Here is a 23884-nt window from a genome sequence, read left to right as displayed (position 1 = left end):
CATCTCTGCATAGCAGTCTAAATGTCTTAAAATTGCATTTAAACCAAGTTACTTTAAACCAGGTAATAGTATTAATAAGCAAGGATAGAAATAGGTTAGCCTTTTGTATCTTTTGTGAGGAGGAAGTGTATTCCTTAAAGAGTATTCTAAACTCCCTCTCTGGAAAATTGAAAAACGTTCTGTTAGTTGAAGTGATAAAAGGAAGTATAAGAATGTGATAAGAAAGGAAATATAGGATCGAACACAAATACATACCTTAAAAATCCACATAAACCTGGGAAGAGTACATACTTAATTTCTCCTGTGCGATCCACATTAGGAGGCAGCAGAAGCAATTACAGTAGACCACTCGGCTACATAGCTAGAGCTCTAGGCTTCCAAATGACTGCCCTCTGCGAAAATGACATTAAAATCTTCTGAAGACATGCAAACCTTGTGGTGACACGGATCAAAGCAGTAGGTGCATTTATTTTAAAGTGTCAAAGGTTTCCTAACTTTTACCAAATGAAAAATGATTTCCTCTCATTTCAATTTCTCTGTTTTCTAAAAACAATCATAGCCATTTTGATCACCAAAGTGGATGAGAAAGAGGTGGGGATCATCTGGATTTACTCAGCATTTGAGTGAAATCTTGTCCAGATTCACTCCAACTCTGGGGATCGTCATTCGTGTCCGGGGAGGCTGAAGTGTCATACCAACAAACTTCAAAAAAATCAGAAATTAAAATGGATATCTGCACTCTAAACACATTACCATGAAAGTGATTCCTACCAGCCTTGCATCGTACTTCCTAGCTTCCCATCCCTCTAACTTTCAATTCCTTCTTTGTCTTTCCTTTCAGGCTTGGACTCTGTCCTTATCCTGTATCTTCGGAATACTGAACCCAAGCAGCTGACAGCAACCACATCTACTCCAGCTTGATTTCTATGCATAAAAATCCAGTGAGTCAATTTATCTTCCTGGGAAACTTTCTAAACACCTGTCTCAGTCAACTCAGTTCTACCACCATATCTACAACCTCAGACGGAAGACGTTAAATTTGGAGTCTGCAATGAAACACAGAATTCAACCATGTAAAAATAAAACTGAACATCTCTTCCCCCTAAACCCCTTGGGACCTCAAGTCCCCTGAGGACAACAAACAGATGACAACTTTCTGCCCCTTGCACAGCTCTCTTCCAAATGAAATAAAAACACTCCAAACTTTCTACTGAGAAAACTGCATAAATCACTGTAGACTTCTCTGATGAAGAGACCTGCCCTTTTCAATTCTCTCCCAGCTTTCCATTTTTGCCTCATTCTGGGGAGGGGGAATCTACCCCTCCTCTGACAAAACATAAATACACAATACATATAAAACAACAGCTTTCTACAAACAGGAAGGAGAAATACAGACTAGAAAGGAAAGCACAGATATAAGGCAGAAAGAAAGAGAAAAAAGAAATCACAAAAGGCGTGCAACGTTCACGTCTGAAGACCTTAATTATATTACCTTGACCGAACAGTGGATATCCCCCCAGCGTCTCGGTGCCTTGATTGATCTGATTTAGTTTTTGGCTTTTATTAATATTATTGTTTCTCACGGATCGATTTGGCTGTATTTGTTTGGTTTGGCTTGGGTTATTAGTATTATTGTTATTATTGGTGGGTTTATTTAACTGCTAGTAAAAGGAGCCTTCTGCGGCGTCGGCGGGGCTCCTGGCAGGGCTGCGGCGGCCAGGACTGCGGCGACGGCGGTGGCTTCAGCCGGCGACCCCGCGGCCCCTGCTGCTCGTCGCTGCTCCGGATGCGCTCAGGGGGCGCCGCCGCCGCCTTCTCCGCCCTGCTGCCTGCGGAGAGCGAGCGTGCCCCCGCCTCCTGTCTGCCGGTCCGTCCCCGGGCACGTCTGTCTGTCTGGCCGTCTGTCGCTCAGCCTGGCGGCCCACCGCGGGCTTCTCGCCGTCCCGCGCTCGGCTCTCCGAGCTGCCCCTCGTGTCGGTCTGTCCCTCCGCGAATCTCGGTCCCACTAGCGAGGCAGGGTCCCTCTCCCCGTCTTCTGTGCCCGCATCTCTGTCGCTCTGTCACTCGATGCCCCAGCCGCTTCCCTCGGACAGAGGAGAGGGCGTCTGGAGTAAGGGAGGACGAGGCTGCTTCTCCCTCTCCCTCCTCTCTCTCTCCTTCCCCTGACTCTCCCTCCCTCTCTCTGCGTGCCGGTCTCCGAGTCTCCAGCTGTCTAACTGCTCCCACCTGTCCGTCGCTCTGTCACTCTCAGTCTCCCCCCCGCCCCCCATCCCCCGAGCCAGCCGGCTCGGGTAGTCCCTGGGTCCCGCGCGCCCCTGCCCTCCCACACGCCCGGCTCCTCCCCGCAGCCCCGGCAGCGTCCGGTTCCCGCCTGGGCTGGCGGCAGCGCGCGGGTGGCATGTGGCGTGGCAGCTGCTCGGCTGGCAGACTCCAGTCCCCGACCCGCCACACCCGGGAGATGGCCGCGGCCGGGCGCCGGCGGGGGCCGGGCCTCGGCCACGGGGCGCGGCCGGAGTTGGCCGAGCTGGAGCTCGGGCACCTGCCCGGTGCGCTCGGAGCGCGTGGTGCCATCCGTCCCCCCAGCCGCTCTCCTCCGCCTGGCCCCGGGCTAGAGACAAAGCGCGTGAGCCACGCACAGGGCGTGAGCATCATTCATCAGAGAGAAAACTGGCACGCTGCCCCCTTCCCCTCCACCCTGCCTTCCCGCTCCCCGCCGGCCGGCCGGCGCGCATCCCTCCCCGCCCCGGGCCGAGACCCCCCGCGTACCTCTCCCGGGCGCCTCCCGACTTCGACTTGGCGGACACTTGGCCAAGCCTTGCCCACTCCCTTCCTCCGGGGCTCACTCTCCAGGCCAACTCTGCAGAGAATATCCCACAACAATAACACTTCACTCCACCCCAATCGAGCCGTAGCCTCAGAGCTCTCAGAGATTCGCGGCTTTGAGCAGGACCCCAAGTCCCGGCGTGCGACGCCAAGTGGACTCCCCGTGGGCGCCTGCCCAGCCCGTTGCCCACTCGGGCGCTCACTGAGAATCGCAGAGGTGCCCCAGAAACCCCGGCAGGCTAGGGCGTGGGGCAGGGCGCCGAGTTGACAACCCAAGAAATAAAAGCGCTGCATTTCCCGTTTGTTCTGGAGATGTGCTATTTTTATTATCTGTAATTCATTTTTTCCCATTGTTTCAAGGCGCACACTACCAAAAGGAAAAAAAAAAAAAAAAAAGGAATAGTGGAGGAATGGGAATACATTTCCGGAATACCGCCCACCCCTCCTGAGTGAATGTGGAGCCTACTTTTCCAACATTATAGGTCACCAGCCAAGATAGATCATTCTGGCGTTCTGCCCCCAGCTGAGAGCAAGGCATTTGATTCTGAGCTTCCTTGCTAGGCTGTTATTAACGGGAAGCAAAATTATACTTGTACATGCCTGCACGGAATTGCCAAAGCTCATTGAGACAGTATCCAGCAATTCAGCTTCTCAAATGTAGGCAATGAATAACTATGGATCTGGTGCAATGAATGCCCCATCCCACAATAAATTGGAGAAGAGAAAATCAACTTTTAACAGCTGCAATTAGTAACCCCATGAAGAGACAACAAATAACTAGTAATACACGTCAATAAATGTCCTTTTAGTTCCATTTATTGACACCCATTCCCGATGACAGACATCATAAACAGATTTATTAAGGGAGGCGCCTTCCACTTTTTATAGAAATGTAATTTCAACAGCAGTAGCCATGTTCATATATGCTAAGAGATTGATTAAAATATCAAACAGATGGTATGTGTGGTTCTAGCAAATGCTACGAAAAGAATTAGGATAAGGTGGTACTGGTCTTTGATGAATACATATTTCCCAAATATTGGAAATTGCCTCCCTTGGGGATCAGCCGTGCTGGAATAAGAGTAAATCTGTTGTATGAGGTTTCAGCAAATGAAGCCTAAAGAATTCAAGACCCTTCTGTTGATCTATTTTTTGAGACTTCGACTTAGTCCTTTCCAAAAACATTTTGACAGGCATTTCTCCCCTCCTTCCAGCCATATGGAATTCAAGGGAAAATTCATCAAAAGTATTTCTAATTCTCTTCCCTTCAACTCAAGTCATGTTCTAAAAAATCTACTTTCCTTGGGGGAAATTGTTGTGACAAGTTGTGCTGTCTTAAACTCACACGATTGGGACTGCGTGGAAGGAGGATCAGTGTACTTGATTTTCTTTTTGGACAGAACTACACCTAAGCAGCTCCTGAATGGGTAATCTACTAAGAGGAAACCTGAAGAGCTTATTCTTAACACCAAGTCTTCTAGATCTAACTTCACTCTGGAAATACACACACACACACACACACACACACACACACACACACACAGGAACTCGACTCTGTAAACTGGATTAGAAATTATAACCATTGATCGGGGAAGGGGAATTCAAACAGCACTCTTAGTACATACTTCCGTGATTATGTAAAAGAAAAAGGCAGAATGTTTCAATATCTTATCAGTGTATAGACAAGCTTGATGGTGAAACTTAATGCAGTTTCTCATAGAGTTTAACCTTTATTTAGAAAGGAAAGTGTGACAAAGAAGAATAATATTCATTTAATTCAGCTAAATTTTTCTACCTTTTCTCATATGTAGTCAACAAATTAGGGACTAGAGAAGGTTCAAGTTTATTTGAGGCCATGCAGGTAATTAGAATTCAGCTTTCCAATTTTAACTTTTGCTTCCCAATGTGGGCCTGAAATATACTTCTGGGAATATGAGGCAGGCAGTGAACAGTACGTGACTCTTCTAGGCATTTGGAAGGTGTTTGTATTTCCTTAAACAATCTGAAACAGTTACCATTCCTTAAGGCCCTTGGTCTGCTGTATATTAACTACCACTAAACTCACTAAATCTGTTGTCTACCTTATTGGACTTCTGCGTGACATCTATGATGCTGATGCCCATGCAGAGGTGTTTCTGCACTGAAAGCATCCTGCCTTTAGGGGTGGGAAGTGGTGGTAATGGGGGAAAAAGGAAGTGCAACAGGGAAGAACAAAAATCTGACTCCATATTAGATCTGTTTCTTTTACTTTAACCTTTGTATTCTATTTCTTTTGCTTTGAGTTACGAATGTTGCCTATAGCCTGGAATACACATGGTAGCCTATTTTCAAGGCTCTGACCTTTAAGAGTATAACACTCTTCCATTCATACAGAGGTAAAAAGTTGCAGAACAGAGAACAACAATTTGTCTTGTTGGAGGTTTACAGGAGCATCCTGGCCTGACCTAGGTGGACAGCTGCAAGAACAGAGGATTCCTGCCCCAAGAAGTTTGTAACAACCAACCACACCTCCTCCCCTTTTTACTATAAAAGAAGCCTGCATTCTGACTGGGGTAAGATGGTTCTCTAGGACATTAGTCCACCCTCTTCTCGGTCTGCTGGCTTTCCGAATAAAGTCACTCACTATTCCTTGCCCCAAGAACTCATCTCCCGATTTACTGGCCTGTCGTGCGGCAAGCAGAAACTGTGCTGTTAGCCTCTTGGTCTGGATGCTTTTGAATTTACTTGGCATTGTGTTTGAAATGAAAGGGCATACAGGTAACCAGGTAATGCCAGCTTGGGGAGTTGAGCTCACCTACACACTGGCAAACATCTAAGATTGTTGATAAGCTCCTTTACACATATTCCCTTAAGACACTAAATTAGTGCCCTTTAATGAAGCTTTCAAATTGGATTTTCAAAATAAGGCAAATTGCTAAAATAGCCCAGCTACCTTTATAAGCACCTTTTCAGCTGAAGCGAGAAGTAAATTTCCATGCTGTTGAACTTCCATCATTTCTCAACAATTAGGCTGCTAGGAGCTCCCCTTTAGGGCATTCTCCCCCATCACAACAAAGGCTCACAAACCCCCCAGAGAGACTTCTCATTTGCCCTATTTCCAACATAACAGTCTAGGGTCTATTAAATACGAGTCTTGGGTTTAAAGCCATACAGATATGCCTGGTACAGAAAGGCAGGGGAATAAGGGGGGGGGGGTGGGGGAAGAGTAACATTTTAATCAGAAAAGTTTAGTTCCCCATTCTTAATTCGTGCTAAGCCAAAATAACTCTAAAACACATTTCAGAACATCAACAAAGAATGTTACATCACGTATGCATCTGAGCATGAAGAAATGTCACGATCAAAAACAAAGAGGACTTGGGAGACTAGAAACCAAATGTTCTGATGGCACAGATCCCTCTGGAGTCTGCTGTGTGCAGTACAAGAAAATGATCTCCATGAACCCTGATGTTCTCACAGGCAGACCAGAAATGAACACTGGCCAGCACACGCACACGGTGATGCTTTGCTGAGAGGGCAAACCCAGAAATTTCCTCAAAAAGGAATGTGTGTAGTATTTTCAAGGAGATGCATCTAAAACAGCGGAGGGACAACAAGAAGAAAAAGCTGAAGAGAGGTTTAAGAAACCTGTCATCTGAGCATCAAAAGACAAGAAAGGCTGTTGACTAAACTGCGTATTTCTTTTTAGCATCTCTTGGGAAAGAAATACCAGCATTTAGACACAATCTTAGTATTTGGGGGTTTGGGCCCCTGGTCCCCCTGAGCACTGTGCATCTTCCTTCTCTGCATCCACTGCCCTGAGGGACCCGTGACATCTGCATAGCCGAGGCCTGTGTTCCAGGCAGCAAGGCACTCAGATGCAGGGAATCTGACTGCAGAGCAGGCGTGTGTTCAGGCAAGACGTCTAGGGGCCTCTCTACCTGCCTAGGGTTAGCTCTGCCCTCTAGGACCTCCTTCAGCATGAAGTGTTCTCAACTTCCCACGGAACCCATGAAAGATGTTTTTGATTTTTAAAAACAGAGCCCAGAATTGAAAGCAGAAATGTAGCAGAAGCATCAGGGGCATATTTGGGAAGGATAGAGGAAAATGTTTCTCCCTGCAATGCAAGGAATGATACAGAGCATAATCTAGCATTTGCCAAAGCAAATGTGTAATCCTGTCTCTAGTTTTACATTCCTGGCCCTGAGATACAGCATTTTCTTCCGTAATGGACACCGCTCCCTTTTTCACGCAAAGGAAGACAAAAAAGGTTACCAAGTTATTCAGAACTGGAATAATATATTTGGCTTCTCCACAATGAGATAACATTAAAAGGTCTATGAATTAGCCACTAGAATAAAACAGCTACAATCCATCTCTAATGAAATATAGCACATTTGCATTTTTAACTGTTCTTCATAACTTAAAATGGTGTGTGTGTGTGTTTAAAAGGTAAAATATATTCACAGTGTTACTATTTCAAAACAGTACTATGATCTTACTGGAAACCCAGTTGTAGGCCAATATCCAGCATCTAAAGAACAATGTGCAGATTTATAATTCTACATGAATGTACAATTTGTTCTCCAAAGCTACTCTCCAAAGAATTTTTTTAATTTTGAAAAATAAATGCACGTTTGCAAAGTCTATAGAGATTTATCGTAAAAAACAAAATGAGGGTGGAAATCAAAATGAAAAAGGAACAAAATAAAATCTCTCAAAATACCACCACCTCAACAGCCATCACTTTCATGCTTAGCCAATTTCTGCGCATTTATATCCATAAATATACAGGTATATTTTGCATAAATGGATTGCAAAATGCATGTCACTTTATAATATGCTACTTATTCTCTTCTTTAGAATAAGTCATGGGCATTATCTCCATGACATTGACTATATCAATATATTAATGACAGCAGAGTGGTGTATTAAATACAAAACATGGGTATTATGCAAAAGTGAAGGCTACTGGAGGGTGTGGTTTCCAAACTGGAGGATTATCCCATTAGTGTAAATCTTTAAATCTGAATTGCCTGTCAAACGTGCCTTTATTTTACATTTTGGCATAATACTAGATTTAAAGATGCTACATCAGCTTCAGAATATCTTTTGTTTTGATTACTAATCTTTATTAAAGAGCTAGTTGACCTTTGCCTCCTGGTATAAATTACATAGAATAAAAAAATAAATATACCATTACAAACCTACAAAATGTTGTTAAGTGTGTATTTTTAATTGAATTGTCATAAGGCAAAATTTTCATTTTGGAAAGAGAAGTAAATAAAAATTCTGTGAATTTACTAATTATCTTCTTGCTTCAAGCTTTTCCCTTCACACAAACACTAAACACTTTTCTTTCTATTAAAAAATGGTAAATATTTGAGGAAGCTGAGTGAACTCTTTCAGGCCAAGAATTTGTGGATGATTTGGTGGACTCTGCCCTCCTTCACTCCAGAATACAGCAGATCCCTGGGAGCCATGAGCAAGCCTCCAAACCATTGTTTTCATCCCCTTTTTTTGCTTATCAATTTAACCATTTTAAGCACACAGGGCCAAAATCACTGATTTGACATATATTTACCCTTCAACTCTCAGGATGAGGGTACAGACACAGAGAGTCAGGAATATGTTAAAAAACCGGAAGCTTCTGTGGGAGAGAAATAATTTCTTATCTTTCAATCAGATAAGAAATCACTCGTCTGATACAGATGACCAAAAACCACATGAAAAGACGCTCAAAATCACTAATTATCAGAAAAATGCAAATCAAAACTTCCATGAGGTATTACATCACACTGGTCAGAATGGCCATCTTCAAAATGTCTACAAACAATAAACGCTGGAGAGGGTGTGGAGAAAAGGGAATCCTCCTACACTGTTGGTGGGAATGTAAATTGGTACAACCACTATGGAGAACAGTATGGAAGCTCCTTAAAAACCTAAAAATTGAACTATCATATGATCCAGCAATCCTACTCCTGGGCATAATCTGGAGAAAACCATAATTAGAAAATATACATGCACCCCAATATTCACTGCAGCACTATTTACAATAGCCAAGATATGGAAGCATATCTAAATGTCCATTGACAGATGAATGGATAAAGAAGACGTGGTACATATATGTAATGGAATATCACTCATTCATAAAAAAGAACAAAATAATGCCATTTGCAGCAACATGGATGGACCTAGAGACGATCGTACTGAGTGAAGTAAGTCAGACAGAGAAAGACAAATATAACATGATATTACTCATATGCAGAGTCTAATTTTATAAAGGACACAAATGAACTTATTTACGAAACAGAAATAGACTTACAAATACCAAAAACAAACTTATAGTTACCAAAGGGGAAATGATGGCGGGGGGGGGGGGTGGGATAAATCAGGAGCTTGGGATGAACATACACACACTACTATATATAAGATAGATAACAAACAAGGACCTACCATATAGCACAGGGAACTCTTCTCAACATTCTGTGACAAGCTGTATGAGAAAAGAATGAAAAAGAATCAATATATGTGTATGTATAACTGAATCACTTTGCTGTACGCCTGAAACTAACACAATATTGTAAATCAACTATACTCCAATAATATTAAAAAAAGAAAGAAATCACCAGTCTAACAATTCAGTTACTTCCACTTAATCACATGCAATTGTAACCCAGGGCTCACCACACCCACTTCTTTCCTTTAGAGGTCAGCACACGCCCCAGCCTTTTGGCAGTCAGGCTTGGCCATGTGACAAATTCTCACTAAAAATAAGTGAACAGAGTTGCACATATCACTTCTGGGCTGAGGCTGTAAGAAGCCTCTGCAAAATCCTCTGGGTTCTCCTTGGCCCCCACACAACTACAGAGGAGGTCAGATGCCCAGATAGTCCAGCTCCATGGTGATAGCCTGCATCAAACTGGGTCCCCGAGTGACTGTGTAGAGTAGACTGCAACAGTGACCCATGTCAGACAAACTAAGCAAGAAAAAAAAAATTATGTTTTAGGCCACTGACTTCTGCAGATTTTTTGTTACCACAGTACAACCTAGATTCCCTGCTTTATAAAGCTAGTCGGTCTGTGAGAAAGTAACATGTACTGAAGTAAACAGAGACCAAGAGTGGCTTGCAGGAGGCCAGGAGTTTGGTCCTGAATCAGCCATGAAATCAACTATGCGATTTCAGTAAGTCATTTCCACCTTAAAGCATCATTTTTATTTTTAAATTTCCAAAATGAGGTGATAGCACTAAGTTTTCATCTAACCAGTATCACACTGTTCTAATTACTGATGGGTTATACTAAGGCTTGATGTGTTCTAGGCAAGATCCCATTCTTCTTTTTCTTCCCCCCTCCAGCTTTTATTGAGGTATAATTGACAAACAAAGTTGTAAGACATTCAAAGTGTACATGGTGGTGATTTGATATACATACACATGGTGAAAGGATTCTCATCATCTAGGCAACAAACCCAATACCTCACATATTTATCTCTATTTTTTGTTGAGAATTCTTCTTTTTAATGATTATCCTGTCTATATTTTTGAACTTTACTTCTTGTCTTTCAGTTGAATACGGTCTTGGTCATAGCTACTCAATTCGGCCATAGTATGAAAGCAGCCACAGCAACATGTAAACAAATGGGCATAACTGGGTTCTAATAAAACTTTATTTATTTTTTAAAAAACAGGCAGATTTGGCTTGCAGAAAATAGTTTGTGACCCCTGATTCGGTGGATGATAAAAATTTTATTGGAAATTACTGGGGAAATCATTGATTAGGTAATAAATTTTGTCTGGACATGTTTTTTGGAATAAAACCTTAAATATCTATGGTATATGTTACACTAAAATAAAATTCCAGTTTGATTAAATATTTAAATATAAATTTAAAAAACACAAACTACGATTAAAAAAAAACAGGTGGATACATAATCTTAGAATGTGGAAAGCTCTTTTAAAGTACGGAACTGACATTATTCATATTATGCCAGGCTATGCTTTGATGGAAGGAATAAACCTCCAAAATCCTTCTGGTTTTGTCCTAACAGACGTTTATTTTTTTGCTTTTGCTACATATCTAATGTGGGTTTGTGCCAGGCTCTTTTCCACTTGGTCAAAAATGGAGGCCCTACAGTCTTGCGCTGCCATCTCCACAGTAGATACTATCGGAGACAGATGAAGGATGTCATACCAGCTCTGAAATGGCACAGACATGACACACAGTACCCAGTTCTCCTCACAGTCCATTGCCCAGGACTAGTCACATGGACTAAAGGGGGCCTACAAAGGGGACTGGGGAATTGTCAGAGCAGAGACAGTCGGAAAGAAATATATCTAAGGTCTAATTTATTCATTTTACACCTGGGTATGAGGGATGTCTACTCTGGGTCCTGGGTGTTCAAGAGCCCAGGATTTTATAAGAACACACACACACACACACACACACACACACACACACACACATTAAGGAATACATGTGCCCCAATGACACTGGGATGAAGGACTTTGCATGGTAGAGCATAAGTCATAACTCTTAACTCTACTCCCATGACTAATCCCATTGCAGGGCTCAGGTGTTGGGGGAAAACCCTTCTCCAGGACTTCTGCCCTATGGCCTAGAGACAGAAGACACCTGTGTTTGACTACCTTGAAAATGCCTGGCATTGCTAAGTATGAAGACGGATGCTGCTTTGGAATGCAGGAGGAATCTGAGCAGTGGAAGCACTTAGGTAAGAGAAAAGACAAATTAATTAACATGTCAAATCTATCCTCTGGGGGTGAATTTAATGTTTTTTTTTAATATATTGAAATATGTTCCCTGTATTGCCAAGTGTCTGTTTTGTTGCTACTTGTGGTTTTCAATTAATTCCTCCTCAGATATTTACTTATGTATCACCATACTATTTGTAACAGTTGTATCTAGTGACTCTGGAACATGTTGCAATATTCAGCAAATTCAATTACTGTTAAATTTATAGTATATTAGGGTTTCCAGATAAAATACAGGACAGTCAGTTTAATTTGAATTTTAGATTAAAAAATGGGTAACTGTTTTAGAATAAGTATGCCTTAATGCAATATCTGGAACATACTTATACGAAAAACTATTGCTGTTTATCTGAGGTTCAAATTTAATGGGGTGTCTTGCATTTTTATTTGATAAAATTGGGCAATATGTCTGAAGGACAATACTGATTGTTTACACTGGCATCTAGATGGACATTAAAGGCTAGAATTGTGAATAGTTTTATATCTAAAGAGTAATGAATTTGATTTAAATAATTAAAAAATATAAATCCAAATTAATTTACTATATTTTGTTCAAATTAGTGATTTGATTTTTTTCATTTTATTTTAACAAAAAATAATAAACAATCTAGAAGAAAAATAACATTCCTGAAAAGCTATACTCTATATTTTTTATTGTTTATGCTTGTTTCATATTCAAACTGTCTGCACTTTGACTATATCTCTACTGTATATATATATATATTTATATTATTTATTTATTTATTTTGGCTGCGTTGGGTCTTAGTTGCAGCACACGGGATCTTTGTTGCTGCATGTGGGATCTTCCGTTGGGGCATGCAGGCTTCTCCCTAGTTGTGGCGTGTGGGTTTTCTCTCTCTAGTTGTGGCGCGTGGGCTCCAGAATACGTGGGCTCTGTAGTTTGCAGCACACGGGCTCTCTCGTTGAGATGCGCGAGCTCAGTAGTTGTGGCGCGGGCTTAGTTGCCCTGTGGCATGTGGGATCTTAGTTCCCCATCCGGGATCAAACCCATGTCCCCTGCATTGGAAGGCGGGTTCTTTACCACTGGACCATCAGGGAAGTCCCTCTACTTTATATTTTAACCTTTTCTATTACTATTGTCACCTGAACACAAATTAGGGGACAAACTTTATATAAAAACATAATTATTGATTTTACCTGAAGTGAAGGCAAGAAAAGCAAATAAGTGTACATTGATTTATATAGTATGTATGTCTTTATATTATCACTCATCCGAACATTGCTGAGCCATCAAACACCTAGACATGAACACTAGTTAAATTCAGCTATCCTTGATATTTTTTTGAATTTCAGACACATAAATACATAAATACCGTAATTTTCTATCCTAGCGATCACCATATATCTCTTTGTTCCCTTTCTTCCCACACATTTAGGAAACAAAACCAAAAACAATAACAAAACCCATTTACTCGCTCGTCATGGGAGACAATCCCAAATATCAACTAATCAACACATTTATTTCAAAGTCTAGGATCTCTTAGTGATGTGTAGTAATTACTATATATCAGGTGCAGAAGAACTTTCGTAGAATATTACAGAAATTTGTGAATTAAAAGGCATTTCCTGACACCCTATCAACCTACCCTCAAATGCAGAGATTGGACAAGGAGAGGATAACCACAGTAAACACTCCCAGTTGGAAAGTGGAGAAATGGGAAATACATATCAGCCACAGGTTTGTGGCAAATTTGAAATCCTCTGGGTAGACATTCTTAAGGTCTTCCATTCTCTGTATACAGAGAAGTCTTTAAGTCTTGATTCTGTTCTTGGAAAGAAGCAACCTTGTCTTTGCTCTTCGAGTCTCTAGGCAATGCCTTCTGAGGGGGTGGTTCTTTTTCCATTATCCTCCTTGGCCCACCTAGAGGGTTGTGTGACTTTCTTATTCTGCCTCTTGCCTGCAGCAATTTGAGAGCCAAAGGGTCATTTTAAGCCTCAAGCTCTTGGCTTCTTTGGTAGTAACTATCTTTCAAAACTAACTTGGCTTCTTATAGTTTGATACCAGTAAATTCTATGTGCTAACTACACTCATGGTGGTTTATTAAACTTTTCCTGTTCCTCCTCCTTGCTCCCCACACCTCTGGCTCTCTTTCCCTGTCTCTCTCTCTCTATGCTGCTCCTAAGAGGTTATCTACAATAACAGGTGTAAAGGCCAAACCCTTTGTTCAATCTTTTCCCTGAGGCACAATAACCCACTGAAAAAATTTTAACAATAAGTACATAGGCTATACTCTTACTTTGATTTTTGCTTACATCATTTTAATCAATTGATCAGATTTACTGGGCATATTTCCATTCAAAACCTCTATATTTGCCATCTTAACTAGGGTTTAGATGCAGTATGCTTTTCCAACATTAGAACCCTTTGCTTTCCTTCATTTTTATTTGGAAACCAGCCAATTCTATCTGGAGTTAATCTCTTTCTTTTAACACTTTGCCAAAGCATCCAACAATATTCTACACACATTGCTAACATGTTCTGTCTTCATACTTTCCCCCTATGCCCTCATGCATGTAAGGAATGTGATTTGCTTCTTAGGTTACTGTAGGTAACAATTTCGTCAGACATTTTGCTCTTTCCAACTTCTTATATCAGGATTCGCACACCTGCTGCCTGATTGCTAAGCTAATGCCTCCTAGGGTAGGTTTTGGTTATAGTCTGTCTTCTGGTATAAATTTATTATTAGCCTTGGTAACAATGATTCCTGTGTTCAAAAAGTATTGGGTAATGCAATTCAACCCCACTTTTTATCTGATAAAGAAAATGAAACCCAAAGAGTTTATGTCAATCCATAACGATGTTAATTGTCAAGGTTTACAGTGCTGACATGACTATTCATGACTATTTCAATGACTATTTCAATCAGGTGTGATGTTGTATTTTGCACCCCATTCAAGGTGTTATTTTGAATAATGGAATATCAAAGTCTTAAAACTTTCCTATATACCATGAATTAGATGTCCCTAGTTTGTACACTGATCTCTTCATGGAAGCCTTCCTTAGCTGCTCCAAGCAGTTACTGTTTCCTCTTCCAAGTCTCCTTGGCACTTTATACAGAGCTTGTTACCTTTAACAATACACCACACTTCTACTTTTATTTTGAACTCTAAACTCCTTGAGGGAAGACTTTCTATCCTTTTTCTTTTTATTATCACTTAAAATACTGCTTAGGACATTATAAGTAGCTGTGCATGTAGAAAAAATAAGGGAGAATGAACACTCTAAAAATCTGTATAAATTACCAGATTGGAGACAAAATGTTAGGATTGAGAATGCTGGGTTCCACATTTTAATCATTTTCTTCCCCATCCTTTAGCATTTCCATAGGTCCTGACATTTGTTAAATCAATCCTTACTAAGGATCTGGCACACAGTTTTTAAATAAATAATTTATCATTTGAAAATTATTCACACATATTATAAAGAATTTAATGTTAAATAATCTTTATAACGTGTGCTCTCCTTGAAAAAAAGTACAGGTAGGTAGATAGAAACAAAACATTTTTCAGGGATTTTATAGTACATGCTACTTTTAATAATAATAATAAATTACTTGGATATAGAATGAGGAGAAATAGAAGCAAAACAAAATGATTTGTTAAATAATAGGTAAACATTTTACACTTTAAGTGATGGAATTGCCTAAAAATCCCCTAGGTATGTAAAGAATACTTTGAAAAACATTAACAGGTTGAGAGTAAAACATTTTGTTAGTCCCATGTTTCAATTCTGCTGGATTCCATGCTAAGAAAGATGAAATACTCAGTTTCGTACTTCTGTCTATGCATCTTCCCAATTTTCTTACTCAGCAAACGTGAAGAACTGATTGTCAAATATGAGTCAAGAAAATGAATGGCCTTACTCAACACCAAGCTTTACTGATAATTTCAATATGCAAGAATTGAGAGGCCCAAGCAAAGTGAAGAGAGGTCCCAGAGACCATTAATAGTTCCTCAGATTCTTCCTTCTGAGAAGAGATCTTTGGACTAGAGTAATATAGCAGGCCTCTAATTGAAATTTGCTAGAGTCTTACCCAGTGGAAAACATTTTAGTCATGAGACATTTTCATTTGATATTCTAGATTGTCATATAGCTTATATAATATTTCTTGGGAATTATGTTTCATAAATCCATTTGTACTAGTCTTGTTCATCATAGGCAATCCTAACCCATGGGTATTCTGTGAAGACAATTCCGTAGATAAGAACCCTCCCTCCTACCAAATATCATTATTTACCAAGGGGTTTAGTTACCAAGATGTTTAAAAGAAGATTAGGTGAGGTCAACAGCTTTTATCCTTCCCCCAAAATATCCTCCCAATAATCACAGATCAGCTATTTTAACTTATTTCCAGCCAGTAACACTCTGTGTTTCCATGGTCAGAGTATAAACTGTGTATATTCTGTCCTGTAACTATAATTGTTTAATCTTTTTTTGATGGATTCCATGGCCATAGTTTCTTTAATGCAGAATTGTTTATTTTGATTCATCACTTGGCTGTCTGGATTTTGTCAAATAATTATTTTGAGAAGGTCTCAAGGATACTTTTTATCTTGAGATTTCCCATGTTAAACAGTGTTGGCCAACAGCTTTAGCTTGACAGATAAAGTATTAATCTGAGGCATCTCTCCAAACCTCGTAGGCATTGGTCAACTTTACTTTCTTACATTGACTAATAATGTTTAAAACAGGGAGGGCAAATAGGTTTTAACTGAAGGGCAAACTGTGATCAGTTGGTAGCAACTGACTTGAGCAGTATATTCCAAGGTAGCATCTGGACTCTGCAGGAAGGAAGACCTTGATCAATTAGCCAAGACTGGCAAAGGCCCAGGAGGGAAGAGAGAGGCATCAATACCTTGCGATTGCCAGGCCAGCTGGAAGTATCACCTTTTCTAAGGCTGATGGTATTTCTTTAGAAAATTTTTGAAAATAAAAATCCATTTGGATGGAAAGTAATCCATTTCTAATGATGGAATTTGAAAATGCAAAGAGATTTTGCAATATCTTCACAAATATATAAAGCTGAAGTGGGAGAATTCATAGGAGAGACTTTGAAACCTTTTCCCTAAAAGAAGGGAAAAATAGTAAAGATATAAGAGTTAAGTGATACAAACAATAACTACAATCAAATAACTCTCTAGAGCAGCTCATAATTTCCAAAGAAAAAATATGCATTCTTTACAAACCTAGGAAACATTATAAATACAGATTATATGCTAGGCAACAGGGAATTATCTCTAATTAAAAAATACATGCTGACAATCTATTTTCTAACCCTGATGAAACTGAATTATAAATCAATAATATATTAATGGCTAATGCCCTCCAAAACATGTTGAGAAATTAAATTTTATACTTTTAAATAATAAACTAGTTAAAATGCAGTAACAATATAGAAACTATTTAAAATAAATGACCCGTTTTTCAAGCCACTAGGAAGTAGCTAAAGCTGTGCTCAGAGGGGATTTCACAGCCCTACAAATAATGGATAGAGATTGATAGGTAGATAGATAATTACAAAAACAGTTGATGTGATTATCTAAATATCCAACTGTAAAAAATAGAAAGACAATTGTAGTTAAACCAAAACTTAAAATAATATAAAAGTATAATGATTAAATTACTGTAATTTTAATTATAACAAAGATTATTTTTCCCGCACACAGCTCATTCTTTGAAAATCAGAAAATTCTTTAAGAAAATAAGGAACAATATACAAATAAACACTCTTAGGAAGTATAAGGGTAATTTTGCTACAAATGTGAGGTTCCTTTTGTTTAATTCCAAAATAAGTTACGAACAACCTTCTACAAATAATTTGTAAGAGTTTGAAGAAATAAGATATCTTAAAGAAAAATGTAAGTTAAAAAAAACTCAAAAAGTAATTGAAAATTCTAAAAAAACAAATAAAAATATAAAAGCAAATACTGTATTCACTAATAGAAAAGAATCTCTAGCCCAACAATGTTTTCTATTGCCAAAGACCTCTAGGGTGAGCAGGATCTAGTCCTTTAGGGTTAGATCCTTAAAGGACTAACTTGCTTTTTTGTATTATGAGATCATATTTATATACTATTCATCTGATTTAAAATAAATAAAAATGTAATTTAAAAACAAGTAAGCAGGGACTTCCCTGGTGTTGCAGTGGTTAAGAATCTGCCTGGCAATGCAGGGGACATGGGTTTGATCCTTGGGCCAGGAAGATCCCACATGCCGTGGACCAACTAAGCCCATGTGCCACAATTACTGAGCCTGTACTCTAGAGCCCATGAGCCACAACTACTGAGCCCATGCACCACAACTACTGAAGCCCACGCGCCTAGAGCCCATGCTCCGCAACAAGAGAAGCCACCACAATGAGAAGCCCGTGCACCACAACAAAGGGTAGTCCCACTCGCCGCAACTAGAAAAAGCCCATGTGAGCAACGAAGACCCAAAAGCAGCCATCAATCAATCAATCAATCAATCAAACAAACAAAAAAACACAAGTAAGCAAACAGACAAAATTAAGTCAGTCCGTCTCTTGCTTCTGATTGTTCCTCCTTAGTTCCACTCTTATTATTATTATCATTACTTATTATTTAGACTCTTAAGTCAGGCTTCCTAAATCAAGACACAAGCCTGTTCTCTACATTTCCTCTTAGGTTTAAATGTTGTCATTTTATGACTCTTTTTTGTTCTTCTCATGTCTTTGATATTCATTTTAAATAGGTTTTTTCCTACATCAGAGCACATACATGGGGGAAGTTCAGCAAGACACTGTTACTCAAACAATCTCTTTTGTCTCCTGGGGATGAACCTGAATGCAGGATGGCATCTCCTCAGGGTGGGATGGAGATGCTGATTGAAATTCTTCAGACCCCCTGAATGATCCTGCTCAGTGCTGATGTTACGATGTGTGCTCATCATCTTTTCTTTAATCAACTCAGCTTTAGATTCAGTAATATTTTCTGAAACTCCTTTATGTGCTCAGAGCTGTGTTCCTGCCTGAACAGGCTGACTAGTTCCCCTCAGAGCCTCACAGAAACCTCTTAGGCAACTACCATACCACCTCCCTTTGCAGATTCAAAACTGTCTGCACTTGAATTCCCCAGGAAGCAGATTCTGAACTAGAGTTTAATCAGCAGAATGTTTATTAAAAAGAGTGTCTGGGATCCACTCTTGTGGAAGGGATGGAAAAGACAGGGGATGGGAAGGAGGAATCCAGTTGTCATGCAGGACCTTTGACAGCTTCAGGCAACATTCAGACACACACATACACACACACACACACCCCTGCACGTGAGGAGCCCTAGAGCTATGATGGCCCCTCTGAGTCGTTCCTACTAAGCTGGGATGTCTATGCCTTCACACTTCCATAGCCATTAGTCATCAAGATCAAGTATGGACTATCTCAGGAAGGGCCATGACCTTATATGAGCACTAACAGTTTTCCCAGTAACTGGGGTAGCCAGTCCTTCCTTCCTGATTCCATGTGCACTACACAAACCATGCATCTAAGTATCAGGGATTTCGACTTAAGTATCTGGCTCCAAGCTTCAAAGCCTTTCCATCACATCCCAGCTGTCTCCACAGCCTTTTCACCCTAGAGTGTTCATCTGTGGGGTGCAGATTGTTCCAGGTGAGTCAGGCGAGAGGCAGCTTGGTGCAGCTGGAATTAACGAGAGAAGGATTTAAAACCTGACTCTTCCAATGGTTGGCTGTGTGACTTTGAGTGTGGCAATCATAAGAGCTAGTATTTATTGAGACTTTATTATGTACCAATCACTATTTTAACTGCTTTACATGTGTTAAACTGAGCCTTTGTCTCCTAGATTATAGGCAATAATACCTGCTGAGCAGGTTTGCCATGTGGATTAAATGAGCTAACATATTATCTAAATCTCTTTGCATACAGTGGGTTTGACACAGATGTCAATGTACTCTGCCCTCTTCCCCATCATGCATGAATAATCTAGACCCCCCCATATATGGATTGCTCTACCAGTCTTGACACACAATAACACTTATAATGATAGTTATTATAGCTCCCATTTATTGAGGGTTTACCATTAGTCAGTGTGCTAAGGCTTTTACATATATAGACTCATTGAATCCTCATGATACCCCTGCTGGCAGAGACTCAATCCCCTCGAGTCTGTCCTACCCTGGAAAGAAACCCCAGAGGGCTTCCCTGGTGGCGCAGTGGTTAAGAATCTGCCTGCCGATGCAGGGGACACAGGTTTGATCCCTGGTCCAGGAAGATCCCACATGCCGCAGAGCAACTAAGCCTGTGCACCACAACTACTTAGCCTGCGCTCTACAGCCCGTGAGCCACAACTACTGAGCCCACGTGCCACAGCTACTGAAGCCCGCGCACCTAGAACCCATGCTTCACAAGAGAAGCCACCACGATGAGAAGCCCATGCACTGCTATGAAGAGCAACCCCCGCTTGCTGCAACTAGAGAAAGCCTGTGCGCAGTAACAAAGACCCAATGCAGCCAAAAATAAATCAATAAATAAAATAAATTTATTAAAAAAAAAAGAAACCCCAGAGAAGAACATACCTCTTTCCAAACCACTGCCATCATTTATCATTTTCTACTTTTGAACACACACACACACACACACACACACACACACACACTCCCTCTCTCACACTTCATCTTAATTCTCTTATTTTTTACAACTGCCTTCTTTTTTGTTTTTCTTTGCCTCCATCTCTAGACATATTTAAATTTTTTCTTTTGTTTTATATTCTAAATTATTTCACGCTCAAAAACGACAGTCCCAGAGAGAGAAAAAAATCCTCTACTTTGCAAAGCTCAGCACGAGTGGGAATCCTGCCATTGCACAGTCTGTCCGTGTTCAATTTTAGCATCATATAATTTCCTGCATAATTGTTTAAATGTCCTCATTCTCATCCCTGTCGCTCCCCCCACACTTTGCTATTTTTTAAAGAAAGCATCCAAACTGCATGTCTGGTTCAACGGGGAATTTCACAGAGGAAAAAATGCCAGGCTGCATCATATGCCTTGAGTTTTCACAACACCTAAGAAAAAACATCGTGCACTGAGATGGAAGTCCTCCAGTCGGCTGCTGCCTCCGGTGACCTCCCCTCTCTGCCAGACGCTTCAAGGCCAGGCATGTGAAAATTCCTCATGTGTTTGTGTCATTCGATTCCCAAATATCACATAACCAAAAATATTAAAATAAAACTGCTCATAACATTTTCCTGAATGCCATCTGGGCCCCACTGGAAGCTGACACTATCTGTCAAACTCAAGATAACCACATTTTCCCCTCCTCTGTATGTGTTAATGTTTGTCATAATGGATTTCACTTTAATGCCCCAATTACATTGATGACATTCTTTCAACCGAGTGGCACTAATGACTTTCATTATTATTTATGCTCCTCCTTAATTATAAGACTCTTACCTCTCTCATTACACACACTCCTTCATAACCCCCTCACTTGCATACATGCTCTCTGGTATGAGGCTAATGTGCCTTGGCTTCGAATTTCAGAAAATACAATGATTAATTACTCCTGTTAAATTGCCCTACACTAGGGTGATCGGATTGACAAAATGAGATGAAGGGCCAGATTGCTACTCCAGAAGGATTTCCCAGGACACCTGTTACAAAGAAAAAAAAAGAGGAGGTGTCCCCAACCCCCCAATAAATAAATGCATGGCATCAATGCTTGTCTTAGCTCTGGGATGAATCACAAGGAGACGGAGACGCAATTTTAAATTAAAATAACAAAGCTTTGCTACAAATGCCCTCCTTTGTAGATGATGATAGACTCAGTGAAGTGACTAAGAACCAAGCATCCTGTCATGCAGTACAGTGTTCCTTCTGTTAATTAAAACTGTATCTAGAAGGAGCTTACCTGGTAGACGGCAAATATTGCACCAATTCTTTCAGCTCCTCCATCAAGAAACGGAATGTATTTTATGCCCCTTAAATCTGGGCTGGGCTTATGAGTTGATGAACCGAAAGAATGTGGCAGAAGAAACGTTGTGTTTATTCCACACCTGGGTCTCAAGAGGTCTTACAGCTTCCACTCTGCTCTCTTGGTACCTCCGCTATTTCCGTGGGAACAAATCCAGCCTCTCCAGAAAGGCTCCCCTGTCACAGGCAGCCTTGGGTGCCTTACCAGCTAAACGCAGTTAAGAGTAAGCCCAGCCAACATCAGCCAAATCCACAACACAACGTCCAGCTAAATCCAGCTCAAACTGCCAATCGGAAGAACGCTGAGCTCAGGAAATGGTTTTGTTTAAAATGTTTTAGGGTAGTTCATTACCCAGCAGAAGCTAACTGGTATACCTGTCAAAACAAAGATGTCCAGAATGGAATCTCTGATAAAGGTTGTGGAGTAAACAATCATTAAGGAGAACTTATTTTGCTCTGGGTACAAAAAAAAAATGAACTTAGAAAATCCGAGAGGGAGCTAGTATTCTTATCTTTCTCACTTTCTAAATGAGAAAACTGAGGCCCAGAGATAGAACAAGATCAGACTGATGAAATAATTTACACAAGATCTCAGAGGAGAAAGCAAGGTTCAAACGTAGCACTATCTGGTTCCAAAGTTGATACATGGCCAAGCGCCACACTTGCTGGCACACAGATTGAGACCACCTCAGCACCAGAAGCAGCATTTCCCACAGCCACTCTGCCTTTCTCTCTGCTCCAGTGGGGACCGGCAAAAAGAGGTAGCCGGGACAGGGAGGGCAGGGAGGACAGCAAAACTTCTTGATTCTGTTCCCACTGGGAGGCAGGGTTGGCCCCTTCACATCTCTTTCACAAGCTGACAGACTTCAGAAGAGTCAGAGGCAGCTGCTTAAGCCACAGTCAAAGGCACATTCAGGCAGAGCCATGAGTTTCGTCAAAAGCTGCATTTCAGTGTATAAAATGAACTTGCTGAGAACTATGAGTTATGGTTGAAAAGTCTGCATGTCTGCTTAGAGGACCAAGCATTTTTTAGGCCAGCTCCTAGATATTCACTGCCATTAGTATGCTGGCCCTTTGCTCTTTCTTTGTAGAAACATTTCCATCTAAAATCACAGTGTCAATAGAGCTGCAATGAACACTGTGGTACATGACTCTTTTTGAATTATGGTTTTCTCAGGGTATATGCCCAGTAGTGAGATTGCTGGGTCGTATGGTAGTTCTATTTTTAGTTTCTTAAGGCACCTCCATACTGCTCTCCATAGTGGCTGTATCAAATTACATTCCCACCAACAGTGCAAGACGCTTCCCTTTTCTCCACACTCTCTCCAGCATTTACTGTTTAGATTTTTTGATGACAGCCATTCTGACCGGTGTGAGGTGATACCTCATTGTAGTTTTGATTTGCATTTCTCTAATGATTAGTGATGTTGAGCATCCTTTCATGTGTTTGTTGGCAATCTGTATATCTTCTTTGGAGAAATGTCTATTTAGGTATTCCGCCCAGTGTTGGATTGGGTTGTTTGTTTTTTTGATATTGAGCTGCATGAGCTGCTTGTAAATTTTGGAGATTAATCCTTTGTCAGTTGCTTCATTTGCAAATATTTTCTCCCATTCGGAGGGTTGTCTTTTGGTCTTGTTTATGGTTTCCTTTGCTGTGCAAAAGCTTTTAAGTTTCATTAGGTCCCATTTGTTTATTTTTGTTTGTATATCCATTTCTCTCGAAGGTGGGTTAAAAAGGATCCTGCTGTGATTTATGTCATAGAGTGTTCTGCCTATGTTTTCCTCTAAGAGCTCGATAGTGTATGGCCTTACATTTAGGTCTTTAATCCATTTTGAGTTTATTTTTGTGTATGGTGTTAGGGAGTGTTCTAATTTCATTCTTTTACATGCAGCTGTCCAGTTTTCCCAGCACCACGTACTGAAGAGGCTGTCTTTTCTCCACTGTATATTCTTGCCTGCTTCATCAAAGATAAGGTGACCACATGTGTGTGGGTTTATCTCTGAGATTTCTATCCTGCTCCATTGATCTATATTTCTCTTTTTGTGCCAGTACCATACTGTCTTGATTACTTAGCTTTGTAGTATAGTCTGTAGTCAAGAAGCCTGATTCCGCCAGCTCCGTTTTTCTTTCTCAAGATTGCTTTGTCTATTTACAATAGCCAGGACATGGAAGCAACCTATGTGTCCATCAACTGATGAATGGATAAAGAAGATGTGGCACATATATACAATGGAATATTACTCAGCCATTAAAAAGAAACAAAATTATTTGTAGTGAGGTGGATGGACCTAGAGTCTGTCATACAGAGTGAAGTAAGTCAGAAAGAGAAAAACAAATACCGTATGCTAAC

At 40.6% G+C, this 23884-nt stretch overlaps 1 protein-coding gene across 4 annotated transcripts in view; it reads right to left on the bottom strand.

Annotated features, from left to right (window-relative positions):
• ARPP21 (cAMP regulated phosphoprotein 21) overlaps positions 1 to 21727 on the bottom strand; it is a 181296-nt gene extending 159569 nt beyond the window's left edge. The window contains exons 1-2 of one of the 4 annotated variants that reach the window (XM_067753689.1): positions 21472 to 21727; positions 9259 to 9298 (exon numbers count right to left, since the gene is read on the bottom strand). The gene's annotated coding sequence lies outside the window, so the exon portion shown is untranslated. Of the gene's footprint in view, positions 1 to 255; positions 688 to 1492; positions 2271 to 2766; positions 3015 to 9258; positions 9299 to 21471 lie in introns of those variants that run through there. The other 3 variants (XM_067753692.1, XM_067753687.1, XM_067753698.1) reach the window with 3 other exon arrangements.
• Between the last annotated feature and the right edge of the window lie 2157 nt (positions 21728 to 23884).

Source organism: Pseudorca crassidens, chromosome 10 (genome assembly GCF_039906515.1).
Source record: "Pseudorca crassidens isolate mPseCra1 chromosome 10, mPseCra1.hap1, whole genome shotgun sequence".
Classification (NCBI taxonomy): Eukaryota; Metazoa; Chordata; class Mammalia; order Artiodactyla; family Delphinidae; genus Pseudorca; species Pseudorca crassidens.
This window is presented reverse-complemented; position numbering and strand designations above follow the sequence as displayed.